Consider the following 26,190-nt stretch of genomic DNA (forward strand, 5'->3'; position numbering starts at 1 on the left):
TTCAGATTCACATCCTTACCAATGATCCTTCAACAGTGGGGTTTTTATCCAGAAAATGTGACAGCAACTTTAATGGTTCACAGGTGGAGGCCAATGGTAAGGTAATTGTGTCCTCGTTAGGGCAATTTCTTTCATCGGTGCAAACTGGGAGCTTCCATAGCACAGGGGTTGAACACTTATGCAAGCAAGATATTTCAATTTTTTATTTTTCTTAAAATTATTTCCCAACATAAAACCAATGTCACCTTACAATAATTGATTCTGAGTTTCAGTGTTTTATAATAAAATATCAAACAGAATGAAATTTCAATGTACCATTTGTAATTCGGTAATATGGGAGAATTGGTCAGGGGTCTGAATACTTTGCAAGCCACTGTATGTATGTATATATTACTCTAAAAGATGCACTCTTATGTATTTTATTAAGCTAAAAGCCAGTCAAATGTATTGTAATCTCACCTTTATGAATAATATTATACCCAATGCAAAATACCATTGTTGAAAATAACAATATTGCAATTTCTTTATTTCTTACAAATGTACCCTATATATAGAGTGCCTATAGAAAGTAATCCTTGAGGAAAACCTGCTTCAGTCTGCAAATGACCTAAGATTCGGACAGAGAGTCACCTTTCTTTCAGCAGGACTATGACCCCAAGCACACAGCCAAAGAGACACTGGAATGGCTTAAAAACAAAGTGAATGTCCTAGAGAGGCCCAGTCAAAGCCCGGACTTGAATCCTATTGTGAATCTGTGGCAGGACTTGAATGATCCCCATCCAACTTTACAGAGTTTGAACAATTTTGCCAAGAAGAATGGGCGAATATTGCATGATCCAGATGTGTAAACCTGGTAGAGACTTACCCCAGTAGTCTCGAGGGGAGGGAGGGGGGGAGGGAGGGGAGGGAGGGGAGGGGGGGGGGGGGGGGGGGGGGGGGGGGGGGGGGGGGGGGGGGGGGGGGGGTGGGGGGGGGGGGGGGGGGGGGGGGGGGGGGGGGGGGGGGGGTGGGGGGGGGGGGGGGGGGGGGGCGGGGATCTAACCAAGACATTTCAATTTTTTTTTTTTTATTAACTGTTGTTTCACAATAAAAATTATCTTGCCTCTTCAAAGTGTTGAGTAGGTTGTGTAAATCAAAGGGGAAAAAAAATCCCATTTAAATGCATCAAGATTTCAGGTTGTAACACAACAAACTGAAAATGTGTGTGTGTGTGTGTGTGTGTGTGTGTGTATATATATATATATATATATATATATATATATATATATATATATATATATATATATATATATATATATATATATATGTGTGTGCACAGTAGGTCATATAGTTATATGATCTGAATGGAATGAGAAAGGTTATTCAGTCCAGGCACTTAGGATCTTCAGCCAAACTCACAACAAGTTTAAGCCAGCTAAAGGCAGATTGAGGGAATCAGTATAATAATTCCACACTGGAGCAACAGCACCCAGAACCTCTCATGATCATTGCAAAAAGCATAGCATAGTAAAGGAAATGTAAAATAAATCTATTCAGATTCCTTTTGAAATCCTACTTGCATTTGATGCACTGTGAGCAGGATCAACTCCAGTGAGGTTAGAGGAGTTACCCAAGAATAAATTCTGACCTGATTCTGCCATAAATAGTTCTTATGAATTAAAAAAAAAAAATTATACAGCATTAAAGCAGTACCTCATCGGGATAGGACGGTATAAAATTTGCACGGTATGATAACCGTTAAAAACAAATACCGTGGTAACCTTAATTTCAGGGTATACAGTATATCATGCAAATTATTAAATTAAGGCTAAAAACTAGAAAGACTAATGTAAATCACTTAAATTACCGTAATTCATAAAAATAAAACCAATAAAACACACTTTCTTTCATGGAATGATTTAAATATTTGGTATTTAGTATTTTACTATGGCAAATAACTTGGTACGTTTCTTTTTTATAATGACAATCAGAATAATAATAACAATAAATAAATAAATAAAAACTAAAGTACACTCTCAACGCTATACTGCACCAGTATTAAGAGCTATGATTTGCTCTAAATGATGTGGTGCTGTAGTTTGTTAAAACATTTTAACGTATAAAATTAATCAAATAAATAAATCATTTGTTTATCTGATGGCAAATAGAATTGGGAAATGATTGGTATTTTGTTTAAAACACAAACATGTACACATAGAGATTATTATTTAAAAGCAGAGATAAGTCGTTTATTTTTTAAACCGGATAAATAAAATATGTATAGCAAAAAAAAAAAAAAAAAAGTATTTTACTTTAAAACGTGTTATTGGATTTACATTTACGACATTCCAATGATTATTAGTCACACTGGCCTTGTATATATTGGTATTATATATATATATATATATATATATATATATATATATATATATATATGGTGAAAAGAAAATTGGAATACTGTTACAACTAGTTTAAACAAAACTACGTTGATAATAAGTAGGCTATCCTCCTGCAGTCTCGGGACTGTGCTAGTTTAGTTTGCGACATTAGTCGTGTTCTTATAGAGCAGATTTCCACAGTTCTGCAGTGCCTTGTCCACGTTATATTAAATAAATCAATTATTAAAAAAAAAAAAAAAAAAAAACACACACACACACACAAAAACGAACAAAAAAAAAGTACTAAATCCGTGATAAGTGATATAGAATTTTACAATGTTAATGTTCATCTGTTACATTAAACTGACTGATGATAATCCAGACAAACGTAAATTTAGCACGTTGAAAATGTTTGCTAGTCTGCAAGGTTTGGAGAAGGCGTTTTTTCAAAAGCTGCGTGTGACGTCAGAAAGACAGCAGCCAAGAGCCGCCAGCACAGCAAGCTCTGGGTAACAGAACGCAGCAATTGTAACCTGTATTCTGTGTCGTTGACCGTTTCCTTCAAAACCATTATCAAAATACAGTATCAGTTTACAAAAATATCTTCCTCAGACACTTTGCAGTGTTTGCGATTGAAAAAACGAGTTAACCGGTGTATAAAGGAATTACGATAGTTGCGGTTTAGAATAAAAGCAACTGTATTAATACCGTAAAGTACCTAAACCGCGGTAAACCTAAAAACCGATATACCGACCCAAACCTAGTACCTCAGTTCAAAGCAAAGCCATGTTCATCTTGTTTCAGTAATACCCAAAGGTATTGTTTCCCAGTAGACTTTATAGAATGTGTGCAGTTATTTAAATCCTCCTTTGTGTGTGCCTTGGTTTTGGAAGGTTAATGTCACATATTAATCAAGTTTTAAGATGTCACCTTGAACGGTCGTCCAGCTCTCAAGAAAAGGCTATTTCAATATCCACTTCTGGCACAATTTATCAATTTCAACTCAAATCCCAGAAAGATATGTAGTTTCAAGAAACAGACCTCCAGGATATTTCTGGTCCAATATAGTGAGCTAAATCTGCTGTATGTGTTTTTCTGTATTCTGCATCAACACTATCTGTTTATGTCTTTTAGAACCTTCAAATAGCATAAGCTTTTGAGAAAATTCACCTGCAGAGGGCGACATTACATTTGGACATGCATTGTTATTGATTTTAATCATATTCTTTTAAAATATTGAACCAATAAATAGTCATATTGTACCTGGAAAGGCATAAGGGCTTATTAAATAATTGTATTTAATACCGACATTCTACAAAGTACATTACTTACCACTGGTGCTTGTTGTGTTGTACATATTCCTGCATTTTCTCTTTCAACATAATCACACTACCAAAGATTCAAAATGTAGACCTTTCGGGTGAAAGCAAGCCCTTGAAGAAATTGCTACTCCAATCGTCTTTAAAATTGCATTACCAAAATATGAAAATCGCTCTGTGTGGAACCCATACCCACACTTTGAAGGTTCTTATGTCTACCAAGTATGCCTTGGTGACCCTTTATTCACTGTGGCACACATAATTCTACTCAGTGCACCACCGCCAAATATTCAGATACAAAGACTGCATTCATCCATGCATACAATTGGTTGGCCAATATATCCTAGAAGGGAACCACAGTCTTTCAACCACTGCTCTCCCAATACAGCATAATCTCCATCTCTGTATGTTTTCAGCATTTTAACAGTTGCACTCACAACAGGCCCCCATAATCTTAACCTACTTGAAAACCTTGCTGAAACTGTTACTGCAAGTGAACAGTGTACTGTAGCTTCAGGATGAATGATCAGCACTAAATCAATATGGTGGTTTAGTCACAGATCACTAAAATTGAGCAGGTTGTGTTTCTGCATGATGTTTCAGTTTCCTCTATGACCCATAGGGAGTGCTGTTTGACCATTGTTAGCGATTTCAATCCACGTGATTTGCATTTGCTTGAGTAACAGCGTCAGTTCTTGAGAGGATGCTTCAAACAGCTAACAGGAGCATCATCACAGCAATACGATTCCTATCTGGCATAATAAAGCTTACAAGGCTTATTTGTGGTTTCAATGTCATAATGTTACCTGTGCCAGCTGTCTTTTTGATAGCATAGGTAATGCAATGTTATGTAAATTAGGGGTGTACATTACCCTCTATAGGTCACTGTGGGTGATGTGAGTATTAGGAGCAGAGAGAGAATACAATAGGGTGTCTGAATTTGTTACTACACAATACTATCTCAAGTTAGTTTTAAGCAGTAATGCATACCTAACGACAGCCATATTTTTTGTGTTTTTGACCCATACTACTGTATAATTACTGTATATATTCTTTGTTTCTTATGTTCTAGTTTAGTTTTTTTTTTTTGTGTGTAAACTGCAGCATTCATAGTTATGTCTGCACAGGCTATGCTGCCATGCTTCGGAGACATTTGTTAAAAGTTGTCTTCATTTGCATTTACTTTTTACTGACAAGATGACATTTGAAAGCTGTATGTCCAGATCTTTTTCAGAAATTTTAATGAAATTATCTTGTTTCTCCCACTGAATGCAAATACTAGGATTTATTTTTTCCAGTTTATGGGCCTGTTGCCATGGTAACACACACACACACACACACACACACACACACACACACACACACGCACACACACACACACACACACACACACACACACACACACATATATATAGTGGCGTGTATAGGGGGAGACAGGTGCTTTTTGTGTCTTACAGCTGAACAGTAATTTTGGGGGTTTAAAATACTTATTCAAATGATGTTCACAAAAAAATAAAACACACCTCCTCCCCACTGAATGTGCTTTAAAATAATTGAAAAAGATAATATGGGGTTTAAATAAATCAAGAGGAAACAATAAAACCAAATAAAGAACAGCCACTTCTAACTTGTAATGCCTGCTGAGAAGAATTACAAACTGCTGTATAGCACCAGCATCAAAATCCATATTCTAATAGCAGAGCTGGTGGGTTTGTGAGTAGAGTTTAAGAACAAAAGATCATAGGAGAATTTCAAACAAAAGGAGCCCATTCAGCCCATCTATTCTCAGTCGGGTCCTCTAAGCTAATTGATCTCAAAATAGAATTGCATGACAGGTAAGATTTATGAAAATATTTTGTTAGGTACAGCTTTAACGTTTTTTAAGTAAAAATACTATTCTTACAAGTTTAAAATGGTAACTCAAGGTACAAGAACGTGCACTTACACTGATGTCCATCAGTCACACAACGTATAATAATTGGACTACACCTTTAAACTGTTTCTCTTGCTATATGATTGGATCCAGCTTCACTGCACTGTCTCAGAACATTAAGATTACCTCCCTGGGAGTAGAGTAAACTGCAATGATTGTATTTTAGGACTCTAGATTGAACATCTGAAAGGTGCTTTACTGAGCAGAACTGGGGATTTGAAAGTCTGAGTTGCCTAATTATGTTTTGACACACTTATCCGTTGGAGCTCTCCAGTGTGGTTTTAGAAAAGGAAAGCTCCACAGGGGCAACCTTTCATGTGTAGGGATGTCTCTTTTTGCTTTTCAAAATCTCTTTTTATGTGCATGGTTTAGCCTATATACTAAAATGTATGTCACTGCAATGGATGAAAAGGGATTACTTTTCCACTGTGAGAAAAACTCTGCACCACCCATCCTTTACATCATTGTTAACTTTCTCCAAGTCAAAATACTCCCAAACAAAAACAGTGGCTAACATTTAAAGAATACACTTATTGTTCCAGGATAAAGCTCTTAATAGAATCTTATATCCAACTATGGTCTGTGGCACTGGTTCTGTAGTCTCAGCATAAGTAGGAGGGCCAATAAGTTAACAATCCTTAACATGATAAATAGGTGGCTACTTTAAAGCTTTTATGACAATCTTAATTCTCTCAATGAGCCGATTTTCAAGTGTCTGCTTTGGACACATGATTAGATATTTTCCACTGCAGTATTATGTTATTTAAAAAAATGTCATGTCTCTGTTATGAGCAGTAATGTTGTCTCTTGGTACAACTTAAGTCATCCTTTAAAAGTAAGAGCAAAGAGTTATCAATCACACACCAGGACTTAGCTATCATACAGATTTCTTCGTATCTACTGTCTGTGCCAATCCCACTATATAAAAGATAACAAGCAGATCACAGCGCTTTCAAAATATGAACTTGAATTGAAATGTTCTCAGGTATTCTTTTCACTGCTGGTTGCTGAAATTCAATTTTAATGAATTGTTAGTATCATTTTGGGATGCAGTTTAGTTTTTCATGGCATCTCTGACTTTTATTGCAACACATAGTTTTTGAATTTATTACACTGGTGTTATTGTCAAGATGGGAAACTTGACTTGACAATGGATATTAACTGTCTGAATATGTTTTGCTTGCGATGTGTTTTTGGTAGATATATCGCAATCTCAAACTACTACTAAGTTGAGATAAAAGTCTTGGTGAAGATTTCTCTTTTTGTGGTATTAAAAAAAAAAGGATCTTTGATCTGATCGAGTCAAAGCACAGGTAGCTTAATAATTTAGCACCTGTAAATGTGTTGGCTATTCATCTTGCTATTGATCTTTAAAATACTGCCCTTTTTGGCTCATTACAACATTCATTACAGGAGGAGTTGTTAAGTGTCATTATCGTTCGATCTGATATAACAGTAGTTTTTCAATGGACTGTCTACAGTACTGAGAATTTCCTTTCTTGCTTGGCTTGATAGGTGGTGCAGTATTTATCCTTTGTTAATGCTTCCCTTGTTCTTTGCTGTTTTCTACTGTTGAATTCCTTCTTTTCTCAAGCTAATACACAGGATTATTAGCAAAGCCAAATTATTATTTTACAGTCAAAATTGTAAACCACTTCAAGAGCATCTCATATGCTATCAATACTGGCCTTCAAATGCATTATTGTATCTGTATAAGTATTAAATTTAATCTAAATTCCATTAAGGAATGTTAAGACGAGCTTTGAAACTTTGGAGCACGATATGTAATGTCTGACATTATGTGTATTCATATGGTATTATTAGAAGTGGTGTGGTGAATGCTCTAGCCACTATAAGAACAATACTTTTGACTAAACTGAGCTTTCAGTTACCCACATCACAAAACTACTGTACCTGGAAAGCATTGAATGGGCTTAGGAAAGCTCTCATATGCCCACTTCCTGTTATATCTTTGTAGTGACCAGCAATGTAATTAAGAATACACACACCAGTATTTATTGTAAGCAAAATCAACATTAATTTATTCTTCCGCCATCTATGTGTACAATTTAACAGTGCCATCTACTGTTCTTAACTAATAATGTATCAAGTAGGGAAATTAGCTTAATGTAATCAGATGTAACAATCTCTGCCTAATCAATACCAAATGAGAAGGTGTTTGCTTATACTGTTGGACCAGTGGATGAACTAGTAAAAAGAAAAAAGTATGGTGCAGAGTATGGTGTGCAAAGATAGCCATGTAAACATAGTTCAAATCCTGTTCTCTGTGGGGGGAATAGGGAGCACATTCACCTTTGCACTCCCATTGGTTGCAGTGGAAATTCATCTGGGAACAGTTTGCACCATTGTGCTTTAGCAGTTCTATTGACAAGACCATTCTCCTGGTGAGTGTAGCCAGGGCTTAGCTGCAGGGTTTAGTGGCTTGGCCACAATAGTTGCTTTGGTTTGGCAATTGAAAATAGGCGATTGGCTTGACAGTGGGAACAGAGGTTGTCCGTTGATCTTCAGTCGTGATAAGTGAGTGGGTTGCAGGGGTTGGGTGACATTCAAAACGGGCATTTCAAAGTGGGTTGAAAAATTAAAATTACACAAATACAACCTGTGTAACATTAACATCAAAAAAATTACGGATCATAAAAAAATTGCTGTGCCACTTCATGGTGAATCTCAGACAGTCTATACATTTATGCTTGGCACTAGAAGGGTTCCAGCTGTAATATCACAGTCTCTCACACCTAGTCAGCACTATGCACTGGACTTGGCTGCAAGACAAATGTGCTGTGCTTACAAATGACAATTATGGAGATTATCTGCTGCTCCGCACAGAATTAATTTTTTTGATTCACCGCTTTAGGCATAAATAAGGCAGTTAAGTTAATATAAATGCATGGATGTGTAGATGTCACACAATATAGGTAGGTGTGTAACAATACAGATAATTGTAATGAAAATTGCTGCAAAAAAGTATGCAAATAACAAACGTACAGCATTACATGTTCCTATGTTAAGTAATTTGAAGCACATAAAAGAGCATGCAGATATAATATCCCATTATTAAATTAAACACATGCTTAGATCACAAGACAGTAGTTGCATATCCAAAGTCATTTATAAATAATTATTGTAAATGCAAGAAGTATATTAAATGTACTATACTATGAATATTAATGTTTGTCATCAAAATATATTTTGCCATACATAATTGTCCATCAAGAGTTATGTCAAGATTGGGTTCATGATTTGTTAATTGCTGAAGTAAATTATTTGTATCTTTCTACGTTCTGCTCAGAATTTCCCAAAATGGCAATGAACCGCTTTCAGGTACACAAGGAGCACAGGGGGTCTGATCAGCTTGATGCATTGAGTATTTATAACCCATTTAAGGGTACATAAGGACCTTTTTATATTATTGTGTTACATGTTCCCATTTTTGTAACTTTTAAATTGCATTCCCTGAACTCACATGGACCTCTCAGAACTACATTTCCCATCATCATCCTGCTCACATATGTAACTGAGATGGATTTACCAGTGAGCAGGAGAATGATGGGAAATGTAGTTCAGAGCGGTCCATGCGGGTACATGTGAAGCCATCTTGAAGCAGGGAATGCAATTTAAAAGTTTTAAAAAGTGGTTAAAAATAAAAAAAAAAAAAATTAAATAATACACACACCTTACGTAAACAGTTGTAGCAACACATGGGAACATGTAACACAATAAAATAAAAAGGTCCTTATGTACCCTTAAAGAGTTACCCATAAGTGTGCTTTTACTTTTGCTTCAACCCCATCAAGACCAACTGAGTCAACAGTTTTATAATATATAAAAAACATAAATTAAATATAATTTTATTTGCTGTATTGTAACTGAATCCTAGACCCACGCTGAAGGGTCACATTTGACACTCAGAGAGGCAAAATATGTAAATTAGCTTTAATACACATTGACTAAGAGTACTTTATCGATACATGATTTTGTAATAAACTGATTTCTCTTGTAAACGTGCCTTTTTCCATTGTCAAATAATCCATCACAAAGATCACAAAGAACTGAAAAGGAAATGCATTGTGACTGCATTATGCGACTGTGCTGCATATTGGCTGAAATATAAGAACATATGTGCAGTACAGATGACTTGAAGGAAGAAAATGTTCATTACCCATGCTTGCTGATGGATGTATATAAAAAAAAAACAAAAAAAAACAGTAGCACAATGATTTGATTGAGTCTGAAGAGGACATGATGGTCAAGCAAAAAATTGCAGATAATGTCAATTCTGACCCTCTTCTTTGCTAACTGACAAATATAGTGCGTACATGCATTTAAGATCCTACTGCTTCTTCAAGGATCGTCAAATTGGTCTGAAGAGGATAAGAAAAGTCTCTTGACTTAACGCCCCCAGGCATACAAGGCAGGCATTGATGTCCATCAATGTAAGTGAGATACAAGCTCTTCTCCAGCCCTCAACAAACTACTACAAGTAGTGAAGTCAGCAGAAACAACTTGCTGACTTGACATACATATATATGTACAATATAAAAAAATAAAAATAAAAAAGGCACAGCAATTAGTTTTCAATTGTGCAATACATCTACCATAAGTTTTGAGTATAATTGTATCATATTTAGTTTTAATATCCTGAAATGGCGCAGCACGGTCATGAAATTCATTTACCTACACAGTTCTACAATAGAAAGTGCTGACCATGTTATCTTTTTGGTAGCATTTAATATGGCCAAAAAAAAATCTGTAGCAAGGAACCTCCAAGTGGGCAAAGCTGGAAGACATCAAGTTGGAGAATCATCTTTGTCACAAAGTCTGCACACTTACTGTATCACACTGCAAGCTAACCAAAACATGTATGCTCTACAGTGACATAGTTTGTTGCTTAAAACACACAAGAGAGGATGTGCAATACATATTTTTTATATAATTTTTTTTTTTTTTTTTGTTAAATTACACTGTAATTAATTCTGTAATACAGTAGTATATTTAGAGGGATGTTACTTTGATGTATAGGGCTATTACAATGTAATAAATGACACATAAAGTTTAGAGAGAAGAAAGTAATTAATGTGATCACTATATCCCAGTATTAACAGTTATTAATAGTCACTATGTTAATGTTAGAATTGAGGCAGGGGTTAATGTCATGAAAGGATTAAAATACTAAAGGGAAACATTACAGGATCACTTGGAATATCTTATTATAATCATTATTATTGGTAACTGGTAACTGTGTCACAAAAAGTGCTACCCATAAATGCAAAACAATCTGCCTCTAATACTGTATGAGTAAAAAAGTGCTTATTCTGCTTTATGAATAACACACATATCTATGTAAATGGAAAATGTTGCAAACCTCTGCATGACAGTGATATTTTTATGCAGCTAAGGACATCCTTTTTGATATACAATCTATCAGTATCTCTCTCTCTCTCTCTCTCTCTCTCTCTCTCTCTCTCTCTCTCTCTCTCTCTCTCTCTCTCTCTCTCTCACACACACACACACACACACACACACACACACACACACTCTATGTATATATATATATATATATATATATATATATATATATATATATATATATATATATATATATATATGCACATATATTCAGAGATGTTTTAAAACATTTTTTAAACATGATTTTACCCTTTTTCTTTTAAGGTCTCCACTGGAAACAAGGATTTGTTCTCCCTCCTGGAGTTAATAGATATTTCTTTTGGTTATTATGGTGACAGAGTGGGGAGTTTTTATTTACCTCCCTGAGTAAAGAGTGCTGCATTCTTCCCAATGCAGGTACAGAATCTGTGTAGAGCCAGCTGGGTGGTCACGTGAGCCACCCTTCTTGGCACTCATTGCATTTAATTTCACTGTGGACCTTCACTTGGCACAATAACCAATAACTTTAGTGCTTGCCAGATGTACAGTATGTGTCCAGTGAAAGGATTGTGTTCGTAAAAAAAACCTGGTCCAAAGATAGGGTTGTTCTACTGTGTGTGGGCCAAGGAAAAATATTATTATTGCCAAAGCTTTGAAGTTAAAAAGAACATTGGGAAAAAAAAAAAAAACTGGCTAGCAGTGCAACTGGCTAGTCAGTAGGTGGGTGTAATGACTTCTATAGAAACACTTTCTTTGAACAGGCTAGTATATCAAGAACGATACTGGTTTGTGCTCTGAAAATGTTCCACTGCTATGGCAATCACTTACATGTTGACGGAAGCTGATCTAATTCCTGATCATTCTTTGTGAATATAGCTAACAAGTCCTTAACAAGTGTTTAACAAAATGCATTATCATATTTGTGACACCTTAAATATCCACTACAGACCTTTTGACAACAAATGTTGTCAAGTCACTAATGGATTTTCTCTGCTTAGGGAAAAAAAAAAATTAAAAATAGGCAAACTGAAGAAAACCCATTATAAGCTTTTCTGTTGCAGGTTCTTAAGCTCTAACGACAAGTTTAGTACCCCCAGGTTCAAGCTTGACATCATCATATACTGTAGCATTCTCGAGGCTGAAGCAGACAATATTTTACAAATAAATAAAGTAAATAAAAGCAAGGGAAGGGAAACTGCGAGCAACATAACAAAATAGTCTGAATAATCCTCTCATTGCTCTGGAATGTGTTAACTTTTGCCAACCCCACGTGCACTCTCATTCTCTCTTACTCTCTCAGACTGTGGCCTGCAGTCCCGCTCTGATCTTCCGGACCACCTAACGTGGGACCACAGCTCCACTTTCACACCCAAACATTCACCCACTCAGGCTCACCCAACCTCCACACTCACTCACACACTCCACGCCACTCATCTTGCACACCCTCCTCTAAAAGCCCTCCACCATGAACATGACCACCATCACCACCACCACTCATTTCACTTATGGTCGTCACAATATAATATAAATACATGGTATTTGTATTAATATTCTAAATTGAATAAATTGTTCCAACATTGTGGCATAGACTAGAACTAGCATGGGGTGGATTTTGCATGCAGGTATATGCTTAGGGTTTGGTGTTCTAAATACATAGCCATTTTGGGGGTCATGGATAGACATACAGTTCTGCAATCCATCCTTTAGCATATTCAAATGAAATACATACTTTTTTTAGTGTATATCATGTATTATGCATTTCTCTGTATTTAGAAGTATTATGGATTTTCTTATTGTTACTGCATCTTGTAAAGTGCTTTGTGATGGGGTTCCACTATGAAAGGCGCTATACAAAATAAAGATTGATTGATCAATTGATTAGTATACATGAATAGCATAGGTTTAATGCATACTGTGCTGTATGTTTGTAAAAATTCTGTCTTATATAGAAAGTCAACATGTGGCAAAGTAGCTGGTGCAGAGGTGATGCAGTGCAGGAATAATCACAGACAATTATAATCCGGTTTGGAAAGAATTACTTTCTTTTTTAAATCCGGGTCTGGTGGCCAAAATAATAAGCACCGGCAATACACAACAATGGGTAATGCGCGGAGCTAATAACAACGGGTTTACAGTCCAAATAATAACACCTTATCCACCCCACAATACTAAACACTGTCACCAGTCCGGGGTGTGTGTATTAGTGCTCGTGGTGGGTGATAAACAGGTTTATTTTGTACTGGACTGTGGTGAAATGCAGTTCCGGCTTGTGCTGGTCCAAGGCGACATCTCCAGATATGTCTTTAGCTGTCTAGTGATACACAAACACAGACAGTTACCAAACAAACACGAACAAACAAACAAAACACTCAAAAATACGTTTACAATGCTTTCTCTGTGTCTTTCACGGTCCTTCCAGTTTCTCAATACAAACAAACAAAACCAAGCAAAGGAAAAGATTTATGATTCTCCGGCCCCTTTATCCTATCATGGATGACCCCTTGGTAAATTATTGCAGCTGTCTCTATTGCCTGCAGCTGCTACCTTGCTTACCTTCCAGGTCAATGCATTCCTGCAATGGAGTCTTGCCTTCTTCCAGGGTGACCGACTTCCCGACCCAGGAAATTAACTGTCAGACCAGCCTGTCCAAAGACTTCCCCTTTCACTAGCTAGTGCCCTCACAGGTCAGGAGGTAGATTTACAACCAGAAATCATTATATTTATGTCACACAACAAAACATCACACAGTCATATGCAAACAGCTACCATGGACCTACAGAGCAACATTTCAAAATACTATTAGTTAATTAGTTGTGTGTAGGGTGTTTCTTATTGTATAAGAGGTGTCTCCTTGTGCAAATACCTCACTGTGATTGGTTGATTTATGATATGTGATTTATAATCATAATTAAAAGACTTGCCTTCCCTATTGAAAATTCCAGCAATGAGCAAGCAGTCCTGGTAGTTGATAGTATGTTGATAACAGAGACCCTGGTTGAAGATATGGTTAAGCAGCTTGAAGAAAAAAAAATAAGATTACTGTAAATCTGGGCACCTTTTTTTTTTATCTACTGCTACTTGCTGGGTCCAATGTTTTTTTTCGTTCACATGTGGAAATGTAAGTCACAACAGCCATGGGGTCTGAATAGCAAATCTGTGATGTTAATACATTGAGAATATCTAGCTTTCCCCCTGAAAAAGTTCCCCATAGTAAAAACACAGCAAAGTGTCATAAAGCAGCATAGTAAACCCCATAGAGTTATGGTAAAGCATGGCAAACCATGGTACTGTAAATTATTGTAAATGCATAGTATAACCAATACTGAGAACCTTTACAGTTTTATATGGACCTCCTAGATGAATTTCAGCTTGTTTGAGCCACAGGCAAGTTTAGTAAAGATCAAATATAATGTCCCTACAGCAGCTTTCCTTAACCAACCTTAAAGAATCTGCTATAGCCATGCTAAATAAAATCCTCAAATTGCTGATCTTGTCAAGGGAATGAGAATATTAAAATTGTATTAAGGCACAATGAATACAAACATAATGGAGGGGAATGAAAACAAATGTTTTAAAAGGGGAACAAAACAACAGTATTAATGTATTTATTAATCTCTTCAACTAACATGTGTATTCATACAGTCCACTATCATATGTATGCCATTTGTAGTAGACATATGTTAGAAGACTGAACATGGACATTGGACATTTTTTTTTTTTTTTTTTTTTAACGTTACAAGTTAAACATCAAATAACATATTAATACCACAGTAGATGGCTATTATTTAGTATAGCCATATTTAATATATTTCGTACAGTCATGATTGGTGGGGGAGGCTATTGTTTCTATAACTTGTTTGTAGCCAAGAGTAGATCAACTCCACAATTTGTCTCCCTGGAACTTATTACATGGACAGGCAACACAATCAGCTCACTAAACCCACAACACAGTTTTATTACCAGACAGGCAGAATTAGAGCATCAGTAAGAATGCAGAGCAGAATGCCAAAGGAATCCCATGTACCAGGAAACCCATATACTATTATTCCCAATAGCTAGAGAGAGAGAGCAAGTTCCCCCTTGGAGTCCCTTAAACAACCTTTCCTGCAGGCAGAGCAATGGTCTGAACTGGGATACCAATCAATGCTGTTGCAAAATTACATTCACTGAAGTTCCAGGGAGAAATTATAACACTACACTATCAGACTTTGTTTCAGCTCGTTTATTACATTGATTGATTCAAAATCTGAACTCACTTTGTGTGAAAAAAGCCAGCATGATTTCCAAAGCTTTAATCAAATTTTCTGTCATCTTATTTTTTTTGTGATATCAGTATCCTCTAGCAAAATATTTCTCACTAGGCTCAATCTGATGACTTCATCTAGTTTAACACTTTACCTCAGTGTGAGTTACTCTACCCTTGTGTCATTTAGAATAGTCATATTAAGTTGTGTAGTCCTCTCAGGATTGCTGTATTAAGCTCTGGCACAAGAACACTCCCAGGGGGTGAGAGGTGATATGATGTTGTAATAATACAAATATTTTATGGATTAGACTAATGAAAATATATGGTGCACCATATATTTTCAACATATAAAATAAAATATATGTATTACAGAATAAAATATATTTTAAATACATCACATATATTTTAAATATATAAAAAGGGCAAATATCTATATATGAAAAATATAAGGATCATACTTTTCTATCATATATTAAAAATATATATTTTTTCCATAAGCAACGTAAGGTAACAAAAACCCAAGGTTCTGATCTTTTTTGGTCCGTAAAGACATTGCAGTGCAATTTCTGGGTGCTATGTCTTTAAGAAGATTCCCTTCCATTTTACATAGTGACAATTGCTAGATTCCCAGTGTAACCTCTTTGTCTGACGCTCTGTGAGCTGGAATTAGCTCTGCTGGGTCAACCAGATGCCTTTGTCATGCTGATTAGGACCAGACTGCTTTACTCTGAACTTTCAAGCAACCCAGAAAAGAGGGAGGAAGTTTGAAAAAGGAGCAATTCTGTGTTTTTGCGGCTGTACAGTTAGAGCAAGTCAGAGAGATTAGAGGCATATTATTAATAACCTGAAATCAAACACCTCCTGTCAGAGTTAACTCCCTGTGCAGGAACTTGAGTGTCAGTGTGTGCAGCTGGTGGGTTTTGCTAAGCAGCTGTAATTAGAGATTCTTACTGTCTGCTTTGGCAGATCCTAGTGAGTGTTCTGATGGGTGAGTTCTCGAGGATCATTGCCCGTTGAATTGAACAAGCAGTGGGACTTTTTATATTTTCAACCTTCAGTGGATATTTGGGCTCGTCTGGTTCAGACCTCATCTGATTTGGTATGTATGACAAGGAATTTTGTGAAAATAATAAATTTATTCTAACTAGGATTCTTTTTTTTTCATGTAGAGTATTTAAAATGTGTGCTTTGTAAAACTGTGCTTGTTCTTTTCTGACATGTATGACAGTTTGATAGGTGTATTGTGTTGTGAGCCTTTCTTTTATTCATCAGGCTCTGCATAAAAACTGAAGGTTTATTTGCATTAAAGCTTTACTCTCTAGAGGTGTTGGCTATAGTCTAATATGGTAGAGGTTTATGTATTTAGATGTTTATGCATATGAGTATGCATATCTAGGATCACAATAAGACTGAACTAATTGTGTGGACAAGGCAGTATGTATTTCTATGCCAGTTCATGTGTGTTTACATCTATTTTTAACTCAGAAAACACATTTTTTAAACTATCAAAATTAACTAAACAAATAAGAATTATTCTGACAAGATGCTAAGGTTACAGACCAAGCTATCTCAATTTAATGAGCAAAGAAGCTTGTTAGATATATCTCTTTGCACTTTTGTGTGGAAAGCTCACAGATGGTGCTTTTCAAGCCTACAAAGTAACTGTTCTTTGATATCCCACTGAGTATCAGGAAGGAGACCTTTAACGAATTAATCACATAAATCCTATTTAGGGCTAGTTTTAATGACTCCCCTTTGAATTGTTTGCTGCAGCACTGAACGTAGAAAGCAAACGTGACCATCTGCAGGCTCAGTTATGCATGACAGTTCTGGCATACAAAACATTCAGAACAGGCTTACCATTAAATAAAGTCAAAAATCCACTCACCAAATTGTATCATCAGATGATTCAGATTACACTTTATATCTGGCAAACAAACTGAATAAATCAATTATAATTGTCTTTACATTATTGTTTAACAAAACAAAACACATATGAGATTTCAACCTGTCAAGAAATTAAAAAAAGAACACTTAAAAAATATAGTTAAAAAAATGGGTTAGTTTATGTTTGAACAGCCTTGATATCAAATGGAGAACTGATAAGTAAACACAAAAGGCAATACTGCATGACTGATGGCTGTCACAACTAATGACAATAGTTTTTCCTGTTGTGTGTAATTAATAAGGACAGCCTAAAAATAAATTAAGAAGAACAGGTTTGTAAACAATGCTCCCAACTAGTAATATGGGAGCCTATTAGGCAACCACCAGTTTATGCAAATGTATTCAGGGAGTATGTTTTAATCTTGTGGTACTGTCCCTTGCAAACCGTGGTAAACTGGTAAATGTATATTTATTTGGCAGCAGGGCAAGCACTGAAAGTAGAACTACATGTTGATGGGTTTTTTTTTTCAGTTCTGTTTTTTTCACATGGTGCATAACCTTACTGTGCATACTGTATTTCCTGTTCATCTGTGGACGCTATCTGCAGCAACAGATTCATTTCAACACCCATGGTTTGACAGCCAACGTTATCAAATTACCTATCCGTTTCAAAGATATGTGACATGGAAGTGAGCTGGAATGAAAAGTTAAAATCTGGGTAACTGATTTGTATTCTTGCTGTCACGTGTTAATGGGAAAATATTTATACTAGATATGATAAGACTAAATATAATTACTGAATGACTGGGTGGAGCATTTGTTCTCTATTTTACCCCCAAAAATATTTTCCTTAGTGGTGACTGCCAGGACTGGCACAATAATCAGTGTAGTGATGTCCTTAAAAATCCTTAACCAGAAACCTATTTTTGCAGGTAAAATTAATTTTAAAAAATCTCATGCCCAGTCATTCCGCAGAGGTGGTAAGTGGATCATATTTAGGGTACTGTAGCACTTGTCAGAGACTGATCATTGATCTTGCATAGTTAAAGAAGAGACGATTTTAGTGAGCAAGTAGTCCGAGCGAAGTTATCCGACAACAAACTCATCCCCAGTTTTGGGGCGTGCCATTTTACTTGTGAGATGTCTTGCTCCTAAAACAATTTAGTATATTAAAGAGGAGATGATTATCTATTCAGAGATATAAGGGTAATTAATAAGAGATCTGAGTGAGGACAAATAGACAATATAATCCCCACCCCTAGTCTTGCTGTAAATCGTGTGTTCTTGCCATAATTTGTGCTGGCACTGTATATAGAAAAAGTATTACGTCAAAAGGTCACCAAGGTCACAGATCTATGCAAGGTAATATAATAAAAAAGTACGTAACCCATGTCAACGGCCTGTGAAAACTGAAGTGGTGAAAACAAACGTGCTTCCAGGTTTTCAGATTGTTTTGAATCATGCGACATCTTTTTGGCTCTAGAAGTCAATTCACTTCGTGGCTGCTGCCAGACGGTTGGGAACAGATTTGGCACAGCTGATTGTAGGGTAGCTACTTACAACTGCTGCAGCCACTAAAGGATTTGCAATGCAGATTAGGGGCAAGCTTTGTTTTTAGGTTTATTACACAGGAAAAAAAAGGTTTGCCTGCAGTGAACAATAACTCAAACTATTCTTTCTACTAGTTGGTCTTCCTGACTGTTATTGCCTAGTATTGTTTTTTCATTCTTTTCTCTTGTTTTTCATCCAGAGACAGAGCAACTTATACAACAGCCAGTCACAATATTATAATGTCATTTGCTTGTGAGGTATATCTAAGCAAAGAGTCCTGACACAGAGGGCATTACCAGGCAATAAGGACTCTTTAAGGGGTAAGGGAGTACAAGTCGTGTCAACTCCAAAGTTGTATAATATTTATCTTTTCTTTATGTTTTATATTGTTTCTGGGTCTCTTTTGTATCCTCTTGACCATTCTTCTTTTTGACCATTCACTTAGATCACCCAAACAGCCCTTAATGCCTGATAATACCCTCAGTGTCTGGATTTTTCTACAAAATAGTTCTCCACCAATACATATGGCTTACCTATATAATGCTATTTTATTAAAATAATATATCCAAAATATGCTTTCTTTCAATATGGGGAAGGTTCAGGAACTGATTCAAAGAACGCCTGCAGGAGCTTCACATATCTCTCTTGAGCTGCACATCTCCTACTCTCAGTCTCAAAGGCCTTTATCTAATCGATGTTTCTAGGCAACACAGCATTATCTATTTTTTGGCAGGGCAGTGTTTATGTGTGTATTTGGGGCTACAGCAGGAAGGGTGAGGGGATTTATTTGAATTGATATAATGAAAGTGAAGTAGGTGAATAAATTGTACAGTGTGTAGAAGTCTTTGTATGGATCTTCAGTAGCCAGTTTGCAGAGTCATACAGATGATGTAAGAGACAGCTGATAAAGGACATGGTAGATATGTACCGGGGTTTCCTGGAGTGCAAGGCATCTGTGGCATTGAAATCAGCTGCTTGTCCTTGGTAATCAGTAGTCACCTTCCTTTGAGCCGTGAGCATGTAAGAAAAGACAGGCATTAGAGGCACTGGACTGTGACAAACAGAATAAAAGTCACATAAGTGTGCTGTGACCGGCTGAGGGTACTGTAGCTAGAAGTGTGTATTGAGTTAATACAACAGATGGCAGGGAGAGAAAATTACATTTAAGTGAATATTCTAATGTACTCTTGAGCTGTGTGCCCAAGTATACCGTTATTATTAATAGGTAAGCTACAATCTAAAATATTTTGTACTTTTGTCAATTCAATGTCATGTCAAGGTTGATTATTATATTACTTCCTGAAAAAAAAGAAAACGTTTTACCAGGCCATCAGAATTAATAAGCCTTACTAGCCCCCTATTACATTAAATCGAATGAACGTAATGGACTCAAATAAAGACGGCAATGACCATGTTTCTATAGGAACTGTTCTGTTACCAGTACAAGTCTTTTAGAGTAACAAGGCTATCACAGTACTATCAACCTCATGATAGCACTGGTAGAGGAAGAGAGAAAACTCAGCAGTTTAACAGCAGGGTAATAGCTGTATTACACCTTCTTAATTAAATGTGCTGTACAATGTGTTACCCTCCAGCGGAAGAGCCTCCTTTATTTATGTTTTAATGAGAGTTTTGTTGCACCTATTATGTTCTTTATGAGCTGCACTGCCTGTTTCTCAGTATTATAGTTCTCCTTTGTCTGTTTTTTTTTTTTAACTATTGCCGTGAAGGTGCTGTCTGGGGGTTTATATTTGTGGAAAGCCAATGTGATACTTCTTTTAATGTGCTGTAGCAGACAGTAGAGCCTTTTAAAGCATAAGAAATGCAGGAACATCAGAAAATACTCATCTTCTGATAAGGGTATGAATTGTCAGCATAGAAAAGCGTTGATAAAAAAAGAAGGAAAACAACTAAAAATAAACAGCTAAAGATGTCATAATATTCTAAGGATGTAACATAACAAGGCATATAAACCTTTTTTTTATTTTTTAAAGATAGAAGCGTCTCAGTAAGATTCCTGACCTTGAAAGATTTCTAAGAGTGTGTTTAACTGTTTTTTTTTTTTTTTGTGATTCTTTCTGTAGTGTCCTGTACAAGCATGGATACAAATACATCTCTGGTGTTTTGTTTAAGGCCCATACAGTAAATGTCCTACATCTTTACATTTCAGTGGATTTCATTACCCCACACACAGAACATTTTGAATGGTACAGATTAGCAACCCTGTCACTGATGTTGTAAATACAGTAAATGTATGTGTAAAACTCTTGGATTTAAAGCTTTTATATATTAAAGAAACACATTCCCTTATAAACTCTATCATCCCGTCATCAACTATCATCTCTGTAGATATTTCTTCAATAACAAAAACAGTATTTACAGATCTTGTTTATGACCAATTGTCCCAAACAGTAGCAGTAGCATGCCTTTTTTGGCTTTCAGATTTATGTGGTGGCAAACTGTTTTCAAATGAGGGTAGGTTTGTGTCCCTGATCAATTACCTTTGGGATTGCAAACACCATTCTGTTAGCAAGCTTAGTTTTTGTGTTGAACATGGTTGTGAGACACTGAGGATTAATGTTAAAAAAGCATTTATGTAAACAAAAACAAAAGTGAGTTGTGTTTAGGATGAAGCAGCAGCTTTAATGCTTTAAAACTTAGGGGTGGTCTGTGAGAATTGCGAGAGAGTTTCTTATGTGACATATGTAATTAAGTAAACAGGAATAAAAAAACCCAAACATCTAAGTTAGTGTACTATTGCCTAGGGGCACAATGGATTTATCAGAACGAACCAATGGAAGCAGCTTAGTGTTTGCTGTGCTTTAGGATTATTATTATTATTATTATTATTATTATTATTATTATTATTATTATTATTATTATTATTATTTAACCTATAAACCACACTACAACTCCTGCTATACCCTATAGGAATAGTACAGTTGATTTTTTACTTTGGGTTTGTGAGGTACCTCTGGGAATTGCTTTAATCAGGCAATATCTAACACTCTTGTTTAATAATATACTTAAAGAATTGAAAAAAAACACAACAACATCATCCACAGCTCTACTATCTTAAAGACTGCAGCGCTGGACTGACCAGAAAATAAAACACAGGAAACCATTCTCCAATCATTCACTATCTGCCATGAAAAAATAATGAGGGAGATATAATTATTGAGTTTGCTGATGTGAAAATACATATACTGAAGACATCTACATGGTGAGTCTTTGGCAACTCTAAATAAGGTCAGATGTGTATCTTCACTCTATATTAAGGGTGGGCATCAGATACTGCTAAAGGGGAGCACAAACACTATTTGACTAAGTACTAAAACAAATATACGCATACAGTACATACACATCTTATAATAATAATTAAAAATAAATAAATAAATTTTAAAAAAAACATGTAACCCAAGCTATATGTCTTAATCTTGTATGGTGTTATAATGGAATTATCAGAATATAGGCATTCCTTTATAAAATACCATTTCTGCTTGCTGGGCAAGGGAGTGCTGTTTACAATGCACTGGGAGGCAGGCAGAGAAGCTTTAGTTGACCTGTCACCATGTTGCCTGGTTACCATGGTAATATCAAACCAATGAATGAATGGAGACAGTGAGGTGAGGTGAGTAAAGTGTGAAATTGATTCAGTGGCACAGAGGAATACACAGGAGCTAAATTTACCTAGGATAGGATTTCTGGTAGGGGATTTTCCTTTCAATTTCAATGTTGTATTTAAAAAGGATTGCAAGAATAGCCTGATTCCATCTTCCTTTCACAGGAAGAGGAATATTTTATGCATGTATTTTCTTACTGACTGAAAATCAAAGCAAGAGATATATTTCAGTTGAATGGTTGTGGTATGTAAAAGCTGCCTTGAAATGATCTAGTTGGACTGTGCAAAAGGTTTAAAACCATTATGCATATAGCACTTTGTATAAAAAAAGGCATCCCGGTGATTCAGTAATTTTATCTTTACTTGAATCTTGATGATAATTTATACAAATTGTTGCATGTACAAATCTGTAAGTTGCTTGTTCTTATCATTGGTCATGTAAATGTTAAATAAACTGTGTATAACATAACTTAACAGTCAGCTTTTACAATTTATTGGTGAATTTTCTCTAGACAGTTAAAATATATGGATGTATGCAAAAGGTGCAGATTAGTTATTAATTATTGTTTTAATTTATCTTTAAGATAAATTCTATGTTCTATTCTACTGACAGTGTTACAGACATTTGTTTATGAATTTCATTCTGGGGACTGGTGTTAAATGTCAAAGGTGAAAGGTGATGATTCATATTATTCCAACATTATTGATGTAAATGTGTCACAAAGGTCAAAAAGGTTTAATACTTCAGCTACAGATGCTCCCCATTGGTTTGCATCACATTTTTCTAAAACAAATTCTCCACCAACCAGTGTAACAATTATACCTAAAGGATACACAGTGCTTATAAAATGGTGCTGTCTCCTAACCCTCCAGAACATTCTCTGCAGGCTCCCTCACTCAGAGTAAACACCCGCTGTACTCTCCTGCTTCACCTGTGCAGAGAGAGTTACTTCTACCAGTTCATACACAACATATCTTCATCAAGTAAAAGGAAAAAAGGACACCTTCCCTGTAAGTGTAAATTTCTATTTTTTTTAAATTTCAAATGTTTCCGTTCATACCGGCAGTATCTTTCCCTTCCAATCATGCCCAAGTGTCTCGGGAGCATGCATGGCAAAAAACTGAATAAATTGAAACCTTTTCGATACTTCTAAAAAATTATTTAATCCATTTCGTATCCTACCACCATTTTTAATATTTATTTCCCTCCCAATCGAGTACTGACTCATTTTTGCTTCCTGCCCATCTTGGCTGCAGGCAAAGCTCCTACCTCACTTAATTTTTGTTTTGTTTCTTTCTTAGTCACAAATTGCGAAATGTTTCATACAGCAAATATCAACTGCTTCGGCATATATCAAAAAATGATTACCCCTCGGGAAGGCAATACTGACCCCCGGGGACAATATATACTGTCAGTATTGCCCTCCCTTGGGGGCAATCTTTTTTTCTGATATGTCTCAAAGGGCAGTCTATATTTGCCGTAAATAGAGTCCCTGCACACTGGGAAATGTGTGTTTTGTGGCTGCCTTTGCACAGCCAAAATGTAAGTAGTTTAATTGGGGTTTGAGTTAGTATCAGATTCAACGGGCACTGATGCAATTAAGCACACCTGCCTGTGATTTGCAGGCAGGTATTTAAACGTCTGTAAGGCGTGTCAGGTGTCTGTGTGGAGGCTAAGGCCTGGGGAGACTGTGTTGAGGGGGACCTTAAGAAAGGTAGTGTGTGTGACTTGTTCTAGGGAACAAGTGTTTTGGTTCACAGGTAAACTAGTTCAGAACTTGTGCAAAGTTTAGTTTAGTATATCAAAGCTTAATATATATATATATATATAATATATATATATATATATATATATCTATATATATATATAAATATAATATATATCGCGAGCGATAGAGCTATCGCTGATAGCCGATGACGTTATATGCATACTGTATTAAGTTTGTCACTATTGGCTGTCCTTAAAGTTGCCAGTGTCATGTCGAATTTCACATTATTTCAAGATATGCTGTTTCATTGAATTTTGTCTGTGTGATTACTTATGCAATTATCAATTTATATAAAAAACAAATATATAGGGTAAGGGGGATGTTGTCTTTAAAAATATGCCATTTTATTTTAGTTTTCATTTTTTCCATTTTACACTACAATCTAATTTATTTGGTGTTAAAATCTAAACTTGAGTAAAATCTAAACATATCCTCAATACACACTGCTTTGTCAAAATACAGTCTGCTAACTGCTCTGTTTGTGAACAGCAGCCCTCTCACCTGGTTTTCTTAAGCGATGGGGAAGAATAGTGAGTACCTTTGTATTACTATAGTGTGGCTGCAGTAGAGAATGAAATGATAAGGAAAACAAGCGTAAATGGAACAGAATTCAGGCAAGAAAAACAGATTGTATTCATTTTGTATTACAGTGTAGAATGAACACTGAATACAAGTTAAACTGTGAGAGACATACTCTAGATTTCAAGCAGTCAATAACACACTTTATTAGATTTTTTTTTTATATATTGCTGGTTGCAATTTACAGTGAATACAAATAGATGTGACTGACTGACCAGTGATATGGCATCAACCTTCTAAAGCATAACACACGTTTGACCTGTATGGGCACTACTAAAGCATTGCTGATCATATATTGTCATCAGTGCTGGTACTCCTATTTAGACCAATGTTTCCAATGTTTTACTTAACATATTTGTATTTGTTTTTACTTGTATAACCTAATCAATAACAAATACAAGTGTGAAGTGTGCTGCCATTTGATTAACTTTTATTATAATATTAGATTTTGACATTTATACAGCAGGCATAGTTAATAATATATAAAATTGACTTGAACATATTAAATCACAAACCCGTGTGATATAAAATATGGCTATTCTTGTAAGCATGTCGACTTTTCATTACTATCTATAGATCTCTACAAACAACATTATTATAAAGTCAGCAAGTCAACAGACGCAGATATTTTAATCGATGGCGTCATCAACATTGTAAGTAATGTCCTTTCTCATTGTCTCTAGTGAATACCACTTGCTGTACATTAACAAGCTTGCTTTGATAGAAAAGGATGGACATTTCTTATTACATGAAGCTGCTGGTTGTTGGAGTTGGTCACCACAGAGTTTAATGAGTAATGCCGCTTCTGTGTGTGAAATCCTTTCAACACTGTCTAAAGTCAAAAAGTGTTACAGTACTTCAGATGTGCATTTGTTTTATTTGAACTGTGTCAATTTACTGTAAGTGTTGGAAGCTGTTAATGCAATCAGTAATTTCTAATGATACTCAGAGGTAAAATGTCAAATTAGACAAACATATTGTCAAATGCCTTCAATCAGAGTTATGAGTGTTATGAAGACATTGCTGTAGGTTTACCTCAGACCTGTCCATGTCTATCAGTATAGACTATCAAGACTGTGGAACTCTCAGGAGAGATTGTTTTAATTTATTTGAACAGGAATAAGGGAGTGTCTAATGGATTTAATCCATAAGATAAACTGTAAAAATGTATTACAGTAATGATTTTCATATAATATAATGAACAACGGAATTTACTTTCCTTCTACAAAAATGCAATTTTAAAAAACTATAAAACATTTTAAACAACAAAAAAAAAAATCTACTAAGTGACATGCCATCCAGAACTCCCAAGTTATTTTAAGCTTTTTGAAGAACTTTTGTGTTGCCCCCACCACCACAAGACAAGTATAACTAACTGGCTTCTACAGGGCATTAACATACAGGTGTGAAAACAACGCTTCAGTGAAGATGTGGGAGTGTTGTGAGAAGCCCATGTGTGCGTATAGATGTTAAAATGTTATGGCTACCTCAGAGTCACGGCTTGATTTATGGTACATGTTA

Source organism: Polyodon spathula, chromosome 9 (genome assembly GCF_017654505.1).
Source record: "Polyodon spathula isolate WHYD16114869_AA chromosome 9, ASM1765450v1, whole genome shotgun sequence".
NCBI classification, from domain to species: Eukaryota; Metazoa; Chordata; class Actinopteri; order Acipenseriformes; family Polyodontidae; genus Polyodon; species Polyodon spathula.